Raw genomic sequence first — 12,869 nt, 5'->3', positions numbered from 1 at the left:
AGTGGATTTATGGCTCCAAAGTGTGTCAGAATAGGCTGCTCTTTCTGTGTCTATGTCTTCTGGTTACTAAGGTAATGTGCTTTAAAAAAAATATTTGGGAAAATATTCCCAAACAAGAAAATAAAAACACCTCCACATCCTGAGGTGATGATTGCTAAATATTGGCATATCACAGCCCTATGTTCTGTTTTGAGTCTTACACAGTTTTTCTTTCTGCAAAATTATAATATGCTTTGTTTACTTAATATTATATCATGTGCAACTTATAGATTTCTACACAGTCCTTTAAAATGCTTTTATTTGTATACGACTATCTGTAGGGTAGCGATGCCAATGATTTATTCATTTCTTATTCAATAGTTCCACATTTAAATTGCATCCATGAAAACACACAGATACTTATTTCCATTAAAATACGTGAACATATTTGAATTAAAAATTTTTTTCTAAAAAAATCCAAAAAACTAAAACATTTTCTTAAATGCCTACCACTGGGACATTAAATTTTTTTCTGAACTTTTATTTTTTGGGGCTTGGAGACCATACTTGGCTGTGTTGAGGGCTGACTCCTGACTCTGTGCCAACAATCATTCCTGGTGGGGCTCAGAGGACATAGTTATGGGGCTCAAATTCTGGTTGGTCATATGTAAGGCAAGTATTCTCTCTGCTGTACACCACATCTCTGGCCCTCACTTAAAAATGGGCCCAATCCAGAGTGATAACTCAGTGGTAGGGCTTTTGCATTGCACGTGGCTTGACCCGGGATGAACCCAGGTTTGATCCCAAGCATCCCATATGATCCCAAGCATCCCATATGATCCCTGAATGATTTCTAAAAGCAGAGCCAGGAGTAATCCTGAGTGCCGCCAGGTGTGGCCCAAAAGCCAAAAATAAAAATAAAATTGAATTAAATAAAAGAAAAAAAGTGGGCCCAAGGAGATGACCCAGGGGACAAAAGCATATGCTTTGCATGTAGGAGCCCAAATCCATCTCACCACTGCATGTTCCCTTGAGCATTACCAACAGGTATGACTCCCAAAACCAAAAAAAGGCAAACTGGAGGAACCTATTTGCTTTATATCACAAAACAAAACAAAACAAAACAAACAAAAACCTTGGATTTTCAGCAGCTGAGGGCCAGGCAGGTGAAGTCTGTGCGTCAGACCTCCGAGTCTTCGTGTATAGCAGGCTGCCTCCTTGCTTCTAGCCAGCTTCCTGGCAGGCAGCACAATCAGCCTCTGTGGCTCCCAGTGAAACTCTAGTAACAGGTCAGCCTTTCCAATGCTTCCCTCTGTTTCAGGAAGTTTGTCTGGGAATCTAACCTACATCTCTTCAGCAGCCTTTAAATCCTCCCCCCGTGGCCCTCAGTGGAGCACGGTGCAGCTGCTGGCCATCCGCAGGCAGCCCACTCTCCGCACTCCGGCTGCCTGAATACCGTGGCGCTGACCGCCAGCCTTATGTTACCCTGGAGGAAACTTGAGGGTCTCTGCCTACTGCTGTCGCGCCTGGGAGGGCGGTCCCTGCATCAGGTTGCTACCGATAACACCAGGTAGGGTTTCCGAATCTGAGAGGGCCCGTGCCCTGGAGGCCAACCACCCAGCCTTGCCGGTGCCCTGTGCAGAACCCCTGGGGGGCAATTAGCATTCCAGGTGGTGCTCTACCATGGCCACCATGGGACGATCAGAGTCACTCCTTGAGAAAGAAGGAATGTGGCCAGAGCAGAGGACCAGTCATGGTGCCTTCATCCCAACTGCATTGGGCAAGTGGTACATGTTCAGTGGAGGAGGGTGGTGGCAGGCAGGGATGTTTGAGTGCATTCTGGCCCTGGGGAGGCTGTTGTTTTTGTGGGAGAAGAGGGTCTACCGTGGACATTAAAAGGGCCTTGTTGTCCTCTGCCCAAAAGGCCTTGATTATCTTTCTTTGCTGGGATCCTTTGTTGGAAGCTGACAGTCTATGAAAGGGCTGAAAAATGTTAATTTGGAAGGGAAATGAATATAGCTGCAACTTCATGGGTCTCTTACCTCTCTCACTCAGGCCCTTTAGTGTTAGTTGGCCCTAACTCAGCAGTGTAGAATAAGTCCTTCAGGAAACAGACTGGGAATTGAGTCTTTGTACCTTGGGAGTTTCTAAGCATGACTGGACACTCAAAGAAGGCCCAAGCCTAAAGTGTCTCTGAGGACTGGCTGATCTCCAACAGCCCCCTTCCTCCCTGTTGTACCCAGAGATCCTGCTTTTAACAAAACTGACTGATGTGCCCAGGTGCTTCTCTATTCTCAGCTTGTGACCTGGACTTGTGCTTGTCATTCCTTCCTAGAGTGTTGGGTTTAGTCCTAGAACTTGATTAATCTGGATCAGGCATTCATGAGGCAAAACTCCTGGCTGGTTTTATCTGACTTGATTCTCTGGGATGGAGAGAGTATAGAGGATAAGAGTGCTTGCCTTGCACCAGCCCACTTGGGTTGGGTTCCCAGCACCATTTATGGCCCCCACAAGCTCCTCCAGGAGTGACCATTAAGCACAGAGCCAGTAGTAAACCCTGAGCACTGCCTGTAAAAGGTAAATTCTCTGCCTCTCAATTCCTATTTAATATTTCCATATTAGAGATGACTTATCTTCCCGTTGAGGAGGAGAGTCTTTTCCCTTTGTGTCCCTTTATTGTTATCCCCAATTCACTTTGGAGCCATATGTGGTTGGCAACTTGGAGCATCCTCACTGACAGTCATTAGCCCAGTGAATGCCACTTTATCCTGTGGTTTAGAACTCATCTGTGAGGCTTTTCAAATATACACACACCTGGCACTAGCACCAGTAGGTCTGGCTGGCTTCAGACTCTGGCATCATGTTGGAAAACATTGCCCAGATAATTCAAATGCTCAGCGATTCACCCAGAAAAAGGAATTAGATCTGTCTGCCACATTCAGCTCCCTATTTCCTATTGTGGGAGGATGTTTATGGGAGGTCAGTGACAGTGTGTAGGTGATCCTACAGTTTGTAGGTGGGCCTTCCTTTGGGGAAGCAGAAAGAACATGGCATCCAAGCGGTTGTTGTTATTTCTCCCATTGCTAATGGTTGGTGGAAAGTCCTGTGCTTGGGTCCAGCCTGATCTTGTCACCAGGATATGCTGTGGCAATGCCCCCTGGCTTTTTTAAGCAGAAGATACAATCGGGATGAGGGTAGAGCTAGAAAGGGACAAGTGGAATAGAGTCTGTTGATCTTCTCAGCCATCTATGTCTGCAGTTTCTACCTGTGTGGTTTCTACTCATTTTGGATCATAGACTGTGATCTACAGCTCAGCCTGTAGTCACTGTGCCTGTGCTGAATGCATATAGCCCTTTCCACTCTCCCCTGTCATTAGCCCCAGAACAAAACAGTAGAGCTACCATTTATATCACACTTATATTGTACTAAGTATTATTAGTAATATGGAGATATATTTCAGAAAAATGTGAGCATGTGTTTTGCCTGATATGCAAATATTCTGCCATTTTATAAAGGGGCTTGATATTTTATGTAGTTGGTGTTTTATGTATTTGATATTTTATGTATCCTGGTGGTGAGGAATGGCTCTGGCACTATCCTGTAAAGACGAGGTAGCTACATCTGTTTTATTAGCCAGAGCAAGGATCTACTTTTGTTTCCTTTAATTGTTGGAGGGATGGGGGTCAGGTCCTGAGAGGGATGATGGATGAGGAGGAAGGATGTTCATTTGGGGTCAGACGACAGCTAGGGCAAAACAGTAGGTGCCTCTCGTGAATGTGCAGTGGAGCCCCAGCCTCACTTCTGCTAGTTTCCCCCTGAATGCTGCAACCACTTCTTCCCAGAGGAGTCAATAAAGGACTGGATTATTGCCACAAGTGAATGAACCTCACCATTAAGTTGGTTTTTCCCTTGGGATCTCTTACAATTGGAGAATGGTTATGTTCTTTGTTTTTTGTTTTTGTTTTTTCATAAAGGGGTGCAGGTGCTACACTCAGCAGTACTCGGAGTTTCTCTTGGTTCTCTGCTCACAGATCACTCCTCATGGTGGTTGGGGGTAAGGAGGGGCACACCTCATGTGATGCTGGGGATCAAACTAGAGTCAGGGCATATAAAACAAATGCCTTAACCCATGTGCTCTCACTCTGTGCAAACCCAGCTTCTGGTTTAATGTATATAACTAGATGTCCTCAGTCCTATCGCTTTCTCCCACTTTGTTGGAGTGTTTCTGATCCAGCCTTTGTTCTGTGAGTTGCTTCTCAAGTTGACAGGCTGCTTTTGTGGTTTCAACTGCTCCTTAGTTTTTTGCCTCCTGGGCCTCCTCAGACTTAGAGAAGTTGGGGCTCCCTTGAGAGAGCCTCAGGTAGTTTCCTCACAGGTGGAGAGGCAGGAAGATTAACCCATGAGGTGCTGAGGGTACCATGTCTCAAGCTCATAAATCCTGTTTAGAAAATAATACACTCCTTGTTTTTTCCAGATTTCTGTGCTTTCCAGTAGCAGTTTGCCCACCATCTACCAGATTCCCCTTGGGTGTTGCTAACAATGCAAAATCTCTGGAAAAGAACCCCAGAATTTGCATTTTACCCAGAATGTCAGGCCAGTATCAGGTATGAGGAGATTTGAGCAGTTTTCTTAAAAACAAGGCTTGTTCTTTAAGTCTATGTTCTACTTTACCTTATGTATCTCATTTGCTTATCTCTGTTCCTTTGCTTGCTTTTCAAGTCTGTGTTCTCTCTCATTTTTAATATTTGTTTTTGTTTCTGTTTTTTGTAGTTGTTTTGTTTTGTTTTGGGGCCACACTCAGCAGTGCTCAGGTCTTACTCCTGGCTCTGTGCGCAAGAATTATTCCTGGCGAACCTGGAGTACCATATATTGGATGCCAGGGATTGAACCCAGTTAGCCACATGCAAGGTAAACATCTTACCTGCTTGTACTATCACTCTGGCCCTTTAATTTAATTTAATTTAATTTTTTTTATTTTTATTTTTGGGTCACATCTGGCAGTGCTCAAAGGATACTCCTGGCTCTATGCTCAGAAATCGTCCCTGGAAGTCTCGGACCATATGGAATGCCGGGATTTGAACCACCGTCCTTTTGCATGCAAGGCAAACGCCCTACCGCTGTGCTCTCACTCCGACCCCTTAATTTTAATTTTATTTTTATTTATTTTTGTTTGTTTGTTTTTGGGCCACACCCGGTGGTGCTCAGGGGTTATTCCTGACTATCTGCTCAGAAATAGCTCCTGGCAGGCATGGGGGACCATATGGGATGCCGGGATTCGAACCAACCACCTTAGATCCTGGAAAAGCTGCTTGCAAGGCAAACACTGCTGTGCTATCTCTCCGGCCCCTTAATTTTATTTTTAAAAATGTTGTTCTGCAGCTATAACCAGCAGTACTCAGGATTTACTCCTAGTTGTGTGCTCAGAGATCACATCAAGTGGGCTCAAGGACCGTATGGAGTGCTGGGATTGAACCCAGGTCATTTGAACGCAAAGCAAGCATCCTCTCTGCTGTATTATCTCTCAGCCCCCAGTGTTCTCTCAAACACATATTTCTTTCCTTCTCCCTCACTCACAATTTTTCTAAGTAAGTTTCATTTCATCAAAATTACCTTGTTCCACAAAAGAACAAAAAGGCAAAAACAGAAAACAAAATTCAACAAAACAAAACCATACATTACACTCTCCCTTGTATAGGACAGTAGGAGATTGTAGGGTTCTGTCATTTTTCCAGAATTACACTGGGAATCGGAATGGAAGCCAAGCCTTGAGGACCCCAACGTTAGGCAGCTCCACTGTGTGACTCATCTCATGCTTGTAGAAAGCTTTGGCCTTTGAGCTTAGCCCATCTTGCTGCCCTCTTAGTTCGCTAAGAAGATGGGGTATATCACCCATTTTTTTTTTAAATATGGAACGCTTCACGAATTTGCGTGTCATCCTTGCGCAGGGGCCATGCTAATCTTCTCTGTATCGTTCCAATTTTAGTATATGTGCTGCCGAAGTGAGCACCACCCATTGTTTTTTTTTTTTTTTTTTTTTTTTTTGGCTTTTTGGATCACACCCGGCAGTGCTCAGGGGTTATTCCTGGCTCCATGCTCAGAAATTGCTCCTGGCAGGCACGGGGGACCATATGGGATGCCGGGATTTGAACCAATGACCTTCTGCATGAAAGGCAAATGCCTTACCTCCATGCTATCTCTCCGGCCCCTCACCCATTGTTTTTTTTTTTATTTTTTATTTATTTTTTATTTTTTTATTTTTGATCATAGTGGCTTACATATTGTTGACAATGATATTTTAGGTACATATTTACATAAAATCAGGGGGAATTCCCATCATCAAATTGTCCTCACTACACCTCCGTTTTTGTCCTACCACCCATATCCTCTTCCCTCACCCCCAGGGTAGCTAGGATGTGTGGTTTCCTCTGTATCTAGCCTACTGCATAGTAGTCTTGCACCTCTTTGGTCCTGGTGTCTCCCTTGTTTCCCCCTCTAATTGGGGGGGCAGGACTAGGTAGTTCAAGTTACGTGGTTTTGTTTAAAGGAGAGAAAAGTAATAAACTGGGGTAAAAGTCTAATACGCTGAAAATAATTGGAATTCTTCCAGAGGTTTTCAACATCGGTTTGAGAAATGAAGGAGAGAAAAAAGGTGAAACATTCCACCAGTACAAAAAGAAGTGTCAAATATCCCGTGAGGGCTCCAACAATAAGCACAAGCACCAAAAAACAAAACAAAACAAAACAAACAAAATAAAAACAAAAAAGAATAAAAACCCACAAAAATAAACACAAAACAAAACAAAACAAGCAAACAAACAAACAAAAAAATGTCATGGTCTTGATATAGGAAACATGGCATAGCATACAAAGGAAGAACAGAAAGGAAGAGAAAGAATAAGTATAACTGGGGACAACTTCAATTATCACACCCAAACAGAGAAATTGACCAAAAATAGATGGGTAAATAAAAATAATAATAATAAATGAAAATAAAATAATATATATAAAAAAAATAATGATTTGTGCTTTTTTTTTTTTCCCTCCTGCCCAGGCACAGTAAATATTGGGGTCATTCAAAAAGGAATTCACTTGTCCTAAGAGATATGGGGTTTCTCTGCCCTTGGAGTGTATTGTCATGGGATCAACTATAGACTCTGTTCATGATCACTTACTCTCCTGGTGGTGCTTTTGTGGTGTTTGTAAGACCTCTGCTCTGTCCTGGGTGATACTATCAGGCCTCTGTGACTAGGGATCTCAGTATCTGCACAGATCCTGCGGTGGGAGTTATGATGAAGTCAGTCTTTGTGGTTCTAGAAGTTCTGTTCCATCATTGTCATTTTAATTCATCTTCTTTTTTTTTTTTTTTTCTTTTTGGTTTTTGGGCCACACCCGGCGGTGCTCAGGGGTTACTCCTGGCTTTCTGCTCAGAAATAGCTCCTGGCAGGCACGATCACCCATTGTTTTTTAACAGGTTGTGGGCCCCCCTCCTGCACAGTAGAAGATGGTTAGCTGTACCATTTTTCTTTTCTTTTCTTTTCTTTTCTTTTCTTTTCTTTTCTTTTCTTTTCTTTTCTTTTCTTTTCTTTTTTGTCTTTTGGGCTGCCCAGGGGTTGCTCCTGGCTCTCCACTCAGAAATCACTCCTGGAAGGCACGGGGGACCATATAGGATGCGGGGATTCGAACCACTGTTGGTCCTGGGTCAGCTGCTTGCAAGGCAAACACCCTACCGCTGTGCTATCTCTCCAGCCCCATATACCATTTCATGCTTCTATTCTCTACAAGTCAATAGCATCCCTCAGTTGTGTTCACTAGAAATGTCTGCTGGGGCTAATATTCATGCATTCAATGTCTGAGGTCCTGGGTGCAGTCCTGGCACTACAGAAATAACAAGTGTCTCTAGACATTGCCGAAGATCCCATGACAGTGCTTGAGAGCCACTGTTTTATTGATAGGAGCCTGTGTAGCCAAGAAGGTCCCTAATGGCATCCTAGAACATTAATTTTTATGTTTGGGGACTTTGCTTTTAAAATTTGCATAGCTGGCACCTTCCTGCTTTGGTTGCTGTGCTGAATAATACACATGAATAAAGTCACAGGCTCTTTCTTTCTCTCTGGTTTGGCCTATGGAAGGGATTCACCAACTCTTTTCCTAATTATGATGGAAATGTTCATTGTGAATGAGAATTAAGTGACAGCTTGAAGGTGGAAGTGTTTATAAAACACTCATCTATTAAGTAGTGATAAGATTCAGGTCTAATTACCGGCACTTGAGATTTTCTCAAATTCAAGCATGCATAGCTCAGCACAAGCAGTGCTAGACTTTTTTATTTTGTTTTGGTTTTGTTTTGTTTTGAGGCCACACTCAGTTTTGCTCAGGGGCTATTCCTGGCTTAAATGCTCAGGGGACTGTGTGGTGCTAAGGATGGAACCCAGGCATCCTGCACTAACCTATGTGCTCCAGCCCAATGAACATTCTCTAACCCAATTATGGAATCTTCTTGTGGTGGGCTTTTTGTTTTGTTTTGTTCTGTTCTGTTTTAATGAGGTTTGGGGTCTATTTCCAGCAATGCAGACCTAGTGGTGCTAGGGGTCATTAGGTCTATCCCTAACAGTATTGGTGTGTTCGGAGAATGTTATCCCCGGGATCATACTCAGGGTTTCAAGCCTGCAAAGCATGTATTCCATTTCTTTGAGCTCTCTTCCTGGCTCAATTCTAGACTTGCATTAGGTCAAGTATATTACCCTTGCCTTTTTATTGCCCATAAAGTTAATCTTCCCCTCTCTGACTTTAAATTTAATCTTCTTGTTGGAGGCTATTGCAATGCCTTTCGGGGGTCACTGTCACTTCGGTTGTTATTCATTATCTGTCTGGGATAAGATCGTTTCTTTTTATGGTGAGGTTTTCTGAAGAGCCGTTAGATACTCTATGGAAGATAAAACCAGCGACAATTTCCTTCTCCTCGTTGCCATTATCCAAAGAGTTGCATGGTAGCGGAGATGTGAGGCTGGGAAATGTGTGGTAATACCAATATCCTGCCAGACTATGCATGCCATGACCTTGGAAATGAAAGGTGTCCACTTGCTTGGGCACAGCACAGCTCAGCTCCTCTGGGCTTTGTTCTGCAGACAAGGACAGTGATTCCTGAGTAGATACATAGCTGAGGTGTCAGTGGTGGTTGCTTGGAATTTTGGACCAGGCTTTACAGGTGTGGTGTTCCCATGTGTTCTACACTGGGGCTATGTAGCACAGCCACCTCCATTGCTCCTGATGCCAGGTTATAGCCACTTCAGAGGCTTCAAAACTCTGGGAAATCATTATTCTGCTCAGCCTGTATGGAGCAAAAATCTCGGAAATCACTTAGTCTATGATATGATCTTTATAGCTTCTTAGAGCAGGATGTCTTGTGAGGAAGACACTGAGCTGAGAGAAGTTCAGTTTCTGTGGGATCATTGGCAGGATTAGAGACCTAGAGGCAGATGCTCTTTTGGTCCATTCACTCCAAACTCTATGGTTTGGTTATAGATTTCTGCTCCCATGCCTGCTGGGATGTACATCTATATTGTCACCACTAATAGTTGGACTACTTGCTGCTGTTAGTTCGTTTGTGCACTGTGCCTGTAAAGTGCTGGCTATGTCTCGTCAAGCCTCCCAAAGCTCTACAGAGTGGCTGCTCTGCTGAAATTGTCCTTTTTATTGCTCATATGCAATAAATTTTGTATAGTAAGCAGGGGGAAATTATGCAGAAGTGATAGTTTTACAGAAGATCGTACACATCTTAAAATGAATATTTTGGCCTGTTTTTTTTAAATCTAGTATTTCATTCTTGAAATCAGTATTTCATAGTTGAGATTTTATTTTATATGGTGTGGGTTCTGTTTGTTTTTATTTACTATAAGTATTTTTTAAGCTTAGATTCTCAGAAATTGTTTTTAAAGATTGTCCACTATTTTATTAGGTAGAAACACAAGACTTTGTTTGACATTCCTAGTACGATTGAATAGTTAGGTTATTTCTGAGGGCTTTTGGTTTTGGTTTTGAGTCACAGTTGGCCATGTTCAGGGCTTATGGGCTTACTCCTGATTCTGTACTCAGGGATCACTCCTAGAAAGGGTTGAAGGACCACATGTGGTGCTTCTGGTCCCTAAAGAATATTTTAAGACAAGGAAGATGCATTGAGGGCTCCTACATGGACCAGAAAATCCCAACCTGTCACACCAAATCACTCCAGAGTTTTGGGGAAAGGGCTATCATTTTGGCCATGAGAGATTATCAGGGGAAGACAGTGATTTTTTAGAACACTACAGCATGAGTATAGAATTTGCTCTGTCTTTGCTCCATGGTGAAGAATCAAGGATAGCCATCCTTTCCTGATATCTGAAGGAGGGTAACATGGCAAGGACAAAAGGACAGTTATTGCATGACTGCTACCCTAGGGGTTTGCGAGAGTCATATCAATTTGTGGAAGGCAGTAAGGCTTTTCTTGGCTTGAGACCCTTTTAGAATTGAGTAGGAAAACTGAATTTCTCTGAAAAGTATTTCTCTTTATTTGTGCCCCATGTACTCTATAATTTGGACCTTATCAGCACAGCCTGTCTTTATTTTGTGTTTGGAACCACTGGGTCTCTTTTTCTTTCTACTGTGAGCTATTTATATGCCAAAAAACATAAGTGGAAGCCTTTTTACCTTCTCAAGCATGACTTCAAGAAGTGAAGGAAAGCAGCATTCTCCGGAATCTATAATCCTGAAGTGTAGGCGACAAAGAGATGAAAAATATTCTTATGTAGGTGTTTGTGCAGTGGTGAGAGATGGCTGCTGGGCTTTAGGAACTATTTCTCAGCCTCTTCCAGGGGCCTCTCGGGCATGTGGACCCTCATCCTCCTTACTAAATTACACCCCAAACATCATCAGTTTTCCCACTTATTCCTTTCCTGTTTGGTTTATTATAAATCATTTCCTGTTTGTCAAACTGGTGTTCAGTGGTTTTGCTGCAGTTTAACTGAGAGATTAGTTATTATCAACCAAGCCAGATTAAACACAGTGCAGTAGCTACTAACATTACTAATGGACAGATGAGGAATGAACTCCAGCCTGTCCAGATATTCCTAAAACAAAGCTCTAAAGATGATACTAGTTATGGTTTGACTTTTCTCCTCTCTGATCTGAACTCCACTTGATCCTTGTTCCCAACTTTTCTTTCCCACTTCTTTTTTTTTTTTTTTTTTTTGGTTTTTGGGCCACACCCGGTAACGCTCAGGGGTTACTCCTGGCTATGCGCTCAGAAGTCGCTCCTGGCTTGGGGGACCATATGGGACACCGGGGGATTGAACCGAGGTCTGTCCAAGGACAGCGTAGGCAAGGCAGGCACCTTACCTTTAGCGCCACCGCCCGGCCCCTCTTTCCCACTTCTTACTTATCTCTTTTGGAGAAGAACATTTTTAACAGATTCATGGCTTGCAAATAATAAGAGTTGTTTCTCAGACCTGGTATGAAGTGCCCAGCTATATGCTAGATCATTTGCAGGTCTTATCTCATTTCTGTTAGTATTTTCTCATTTCACATAGGGAACCTATAGAGATTTAAAGTTGTGACTTAAAATGAAGTTGTGACTTACTGAAGATAATTTATCTAATAACATTGTAATTCAGTAGTATTCCTTTGCAGCTTAAAAACAAACTGGGCCAAACCAAGGACTTAAGTAGCCAATAATTACATGGGAAGATGCTGAGTATTATTAGCCATCGAGAAAATGCCAATCAAAGCCATAATGAGAAAGCTCTTTACACATACTAAGGTGTCTGTATTCAAAGTGACAGATAACTGGGGCCAGAGCTGGTATGATGTTTGCCTTGCACGCGACTGACTTGGGTTTAATCCCTGGCATTTTATATAGTCCCCCAAGGAGTAATTTCTGAATGGAGAGTCAGGAGTAACTCCTGAACACTACAGTGTGTGACCCAAAACAAAAACAACAACAAAAAATTATATTAAAAAGTGCTGGTGGGGCTGGAGAGGAAGCACAACGGTAGGGCGTTTGCCTTGCAAGCAGCCGACCTAGGACCAACGGTGGTTTGAATCCTGGCATCCCATATAATCCCCCATGCCTGCCAGGGGCAACTTCTGAGCAGAGAGCCAGGAGTAACCCCTGAGTGCCACCAGGTACGGCCCAAAAACAAAACAACAGAAAAAAGTGCTGGTAAAAATATGGCAAAATTGGCATGCTAATGTACTCCGAGTGAGGATACCAAGGGATATAGCCATTTTGAAAACAATTACAGATCCTCAAAAGGTTAAACATAGAGTTTCCATGTGACTTAGGAATTCCTCTGCTATGTAAGTATGTATATACGCAAAGGAAATGAGAGCATCTGTTCGCATAAAAACTGAATATCAAAGTTCATAGCAGTGTTCCTCATAGTATCCTGAGTAGAAATAGTTCATCAGTAGATGAGTAGATAAATAAATAGTATATCTATACAGTATAGTATTATTTAGTTTGATATTATTAAAATTTTGAAATGGGGCCAGCACAATAGTACAGTGGGTATGGTGTTTGCATTGCATGTGGAGAACCCTAGTTCAATCTTTGACACCCCATATGGTACTCTGAGCACTGCCAGGAGACATCCTGAAGTGCAAAAAACATGCAGTACAAGATGAATTTGGGTTTTACTTTTTTATTATTTCTTTAATTTGTTTGGGGGCTATACCTGATACTGTTCTGAGATTACTCCTTGCTCTAAACTCAGGAATTACTCCCGAGAGTGGCTGGGGACTATGTGAGATGCCAGAGATCGAAATCAAGGCAGCCAAGTGCATGGCAAGCATCCTACATTATGAATTAATTCTCTAGCCCCAAGAATGAGCTTTGAAAACATGATAAGTGAAAGCAG

The 12,869-nt window shown here is 42.7% G+C and overlaps 1 protein-coding gene and 1 non-coding gene across 2 annotated transcripts in view; one reads left to right on the top strand and one right to left on the bottom strand.

Annotated features, from left to right (window-relative positions):
• Positions 1-12,869, top strand: part of PLEKHA7 (pleckstrin homology domain containing A7) — a 245,111-nt gene that overhangs the window by 106,028 nt on the left and 126,214 nt on the right. The window lies entirely within an intron of this gene.
• Positions 5,880-5,986, bottom strand: LOC126019637 (U6 spliceosomal RNA). Its single transcript, XR_007499269.1, has one exon. It is a non-coding gene; the product is annotated as a U6 spliceosomal RNA (small nuclear RNA).

This window comes from Suncus etruscus, chromosome 9 (assembly GCF_024139225.1).
Source record: "Suncus etruscus isolate mSunEtr1 chromosome 9, mSunEtr1.pri.cur, whole genome shotgun sequence".
Taxonomy (NCBI): Eukaryota; Metazoa; Chordata; class Mammalia; order Eulipotyphla; family Soricidae; genus Suncus; species Suncus etruscus.
This window is presented reverse-complemented; position numbering and strand designations above follow the sequence as displayed.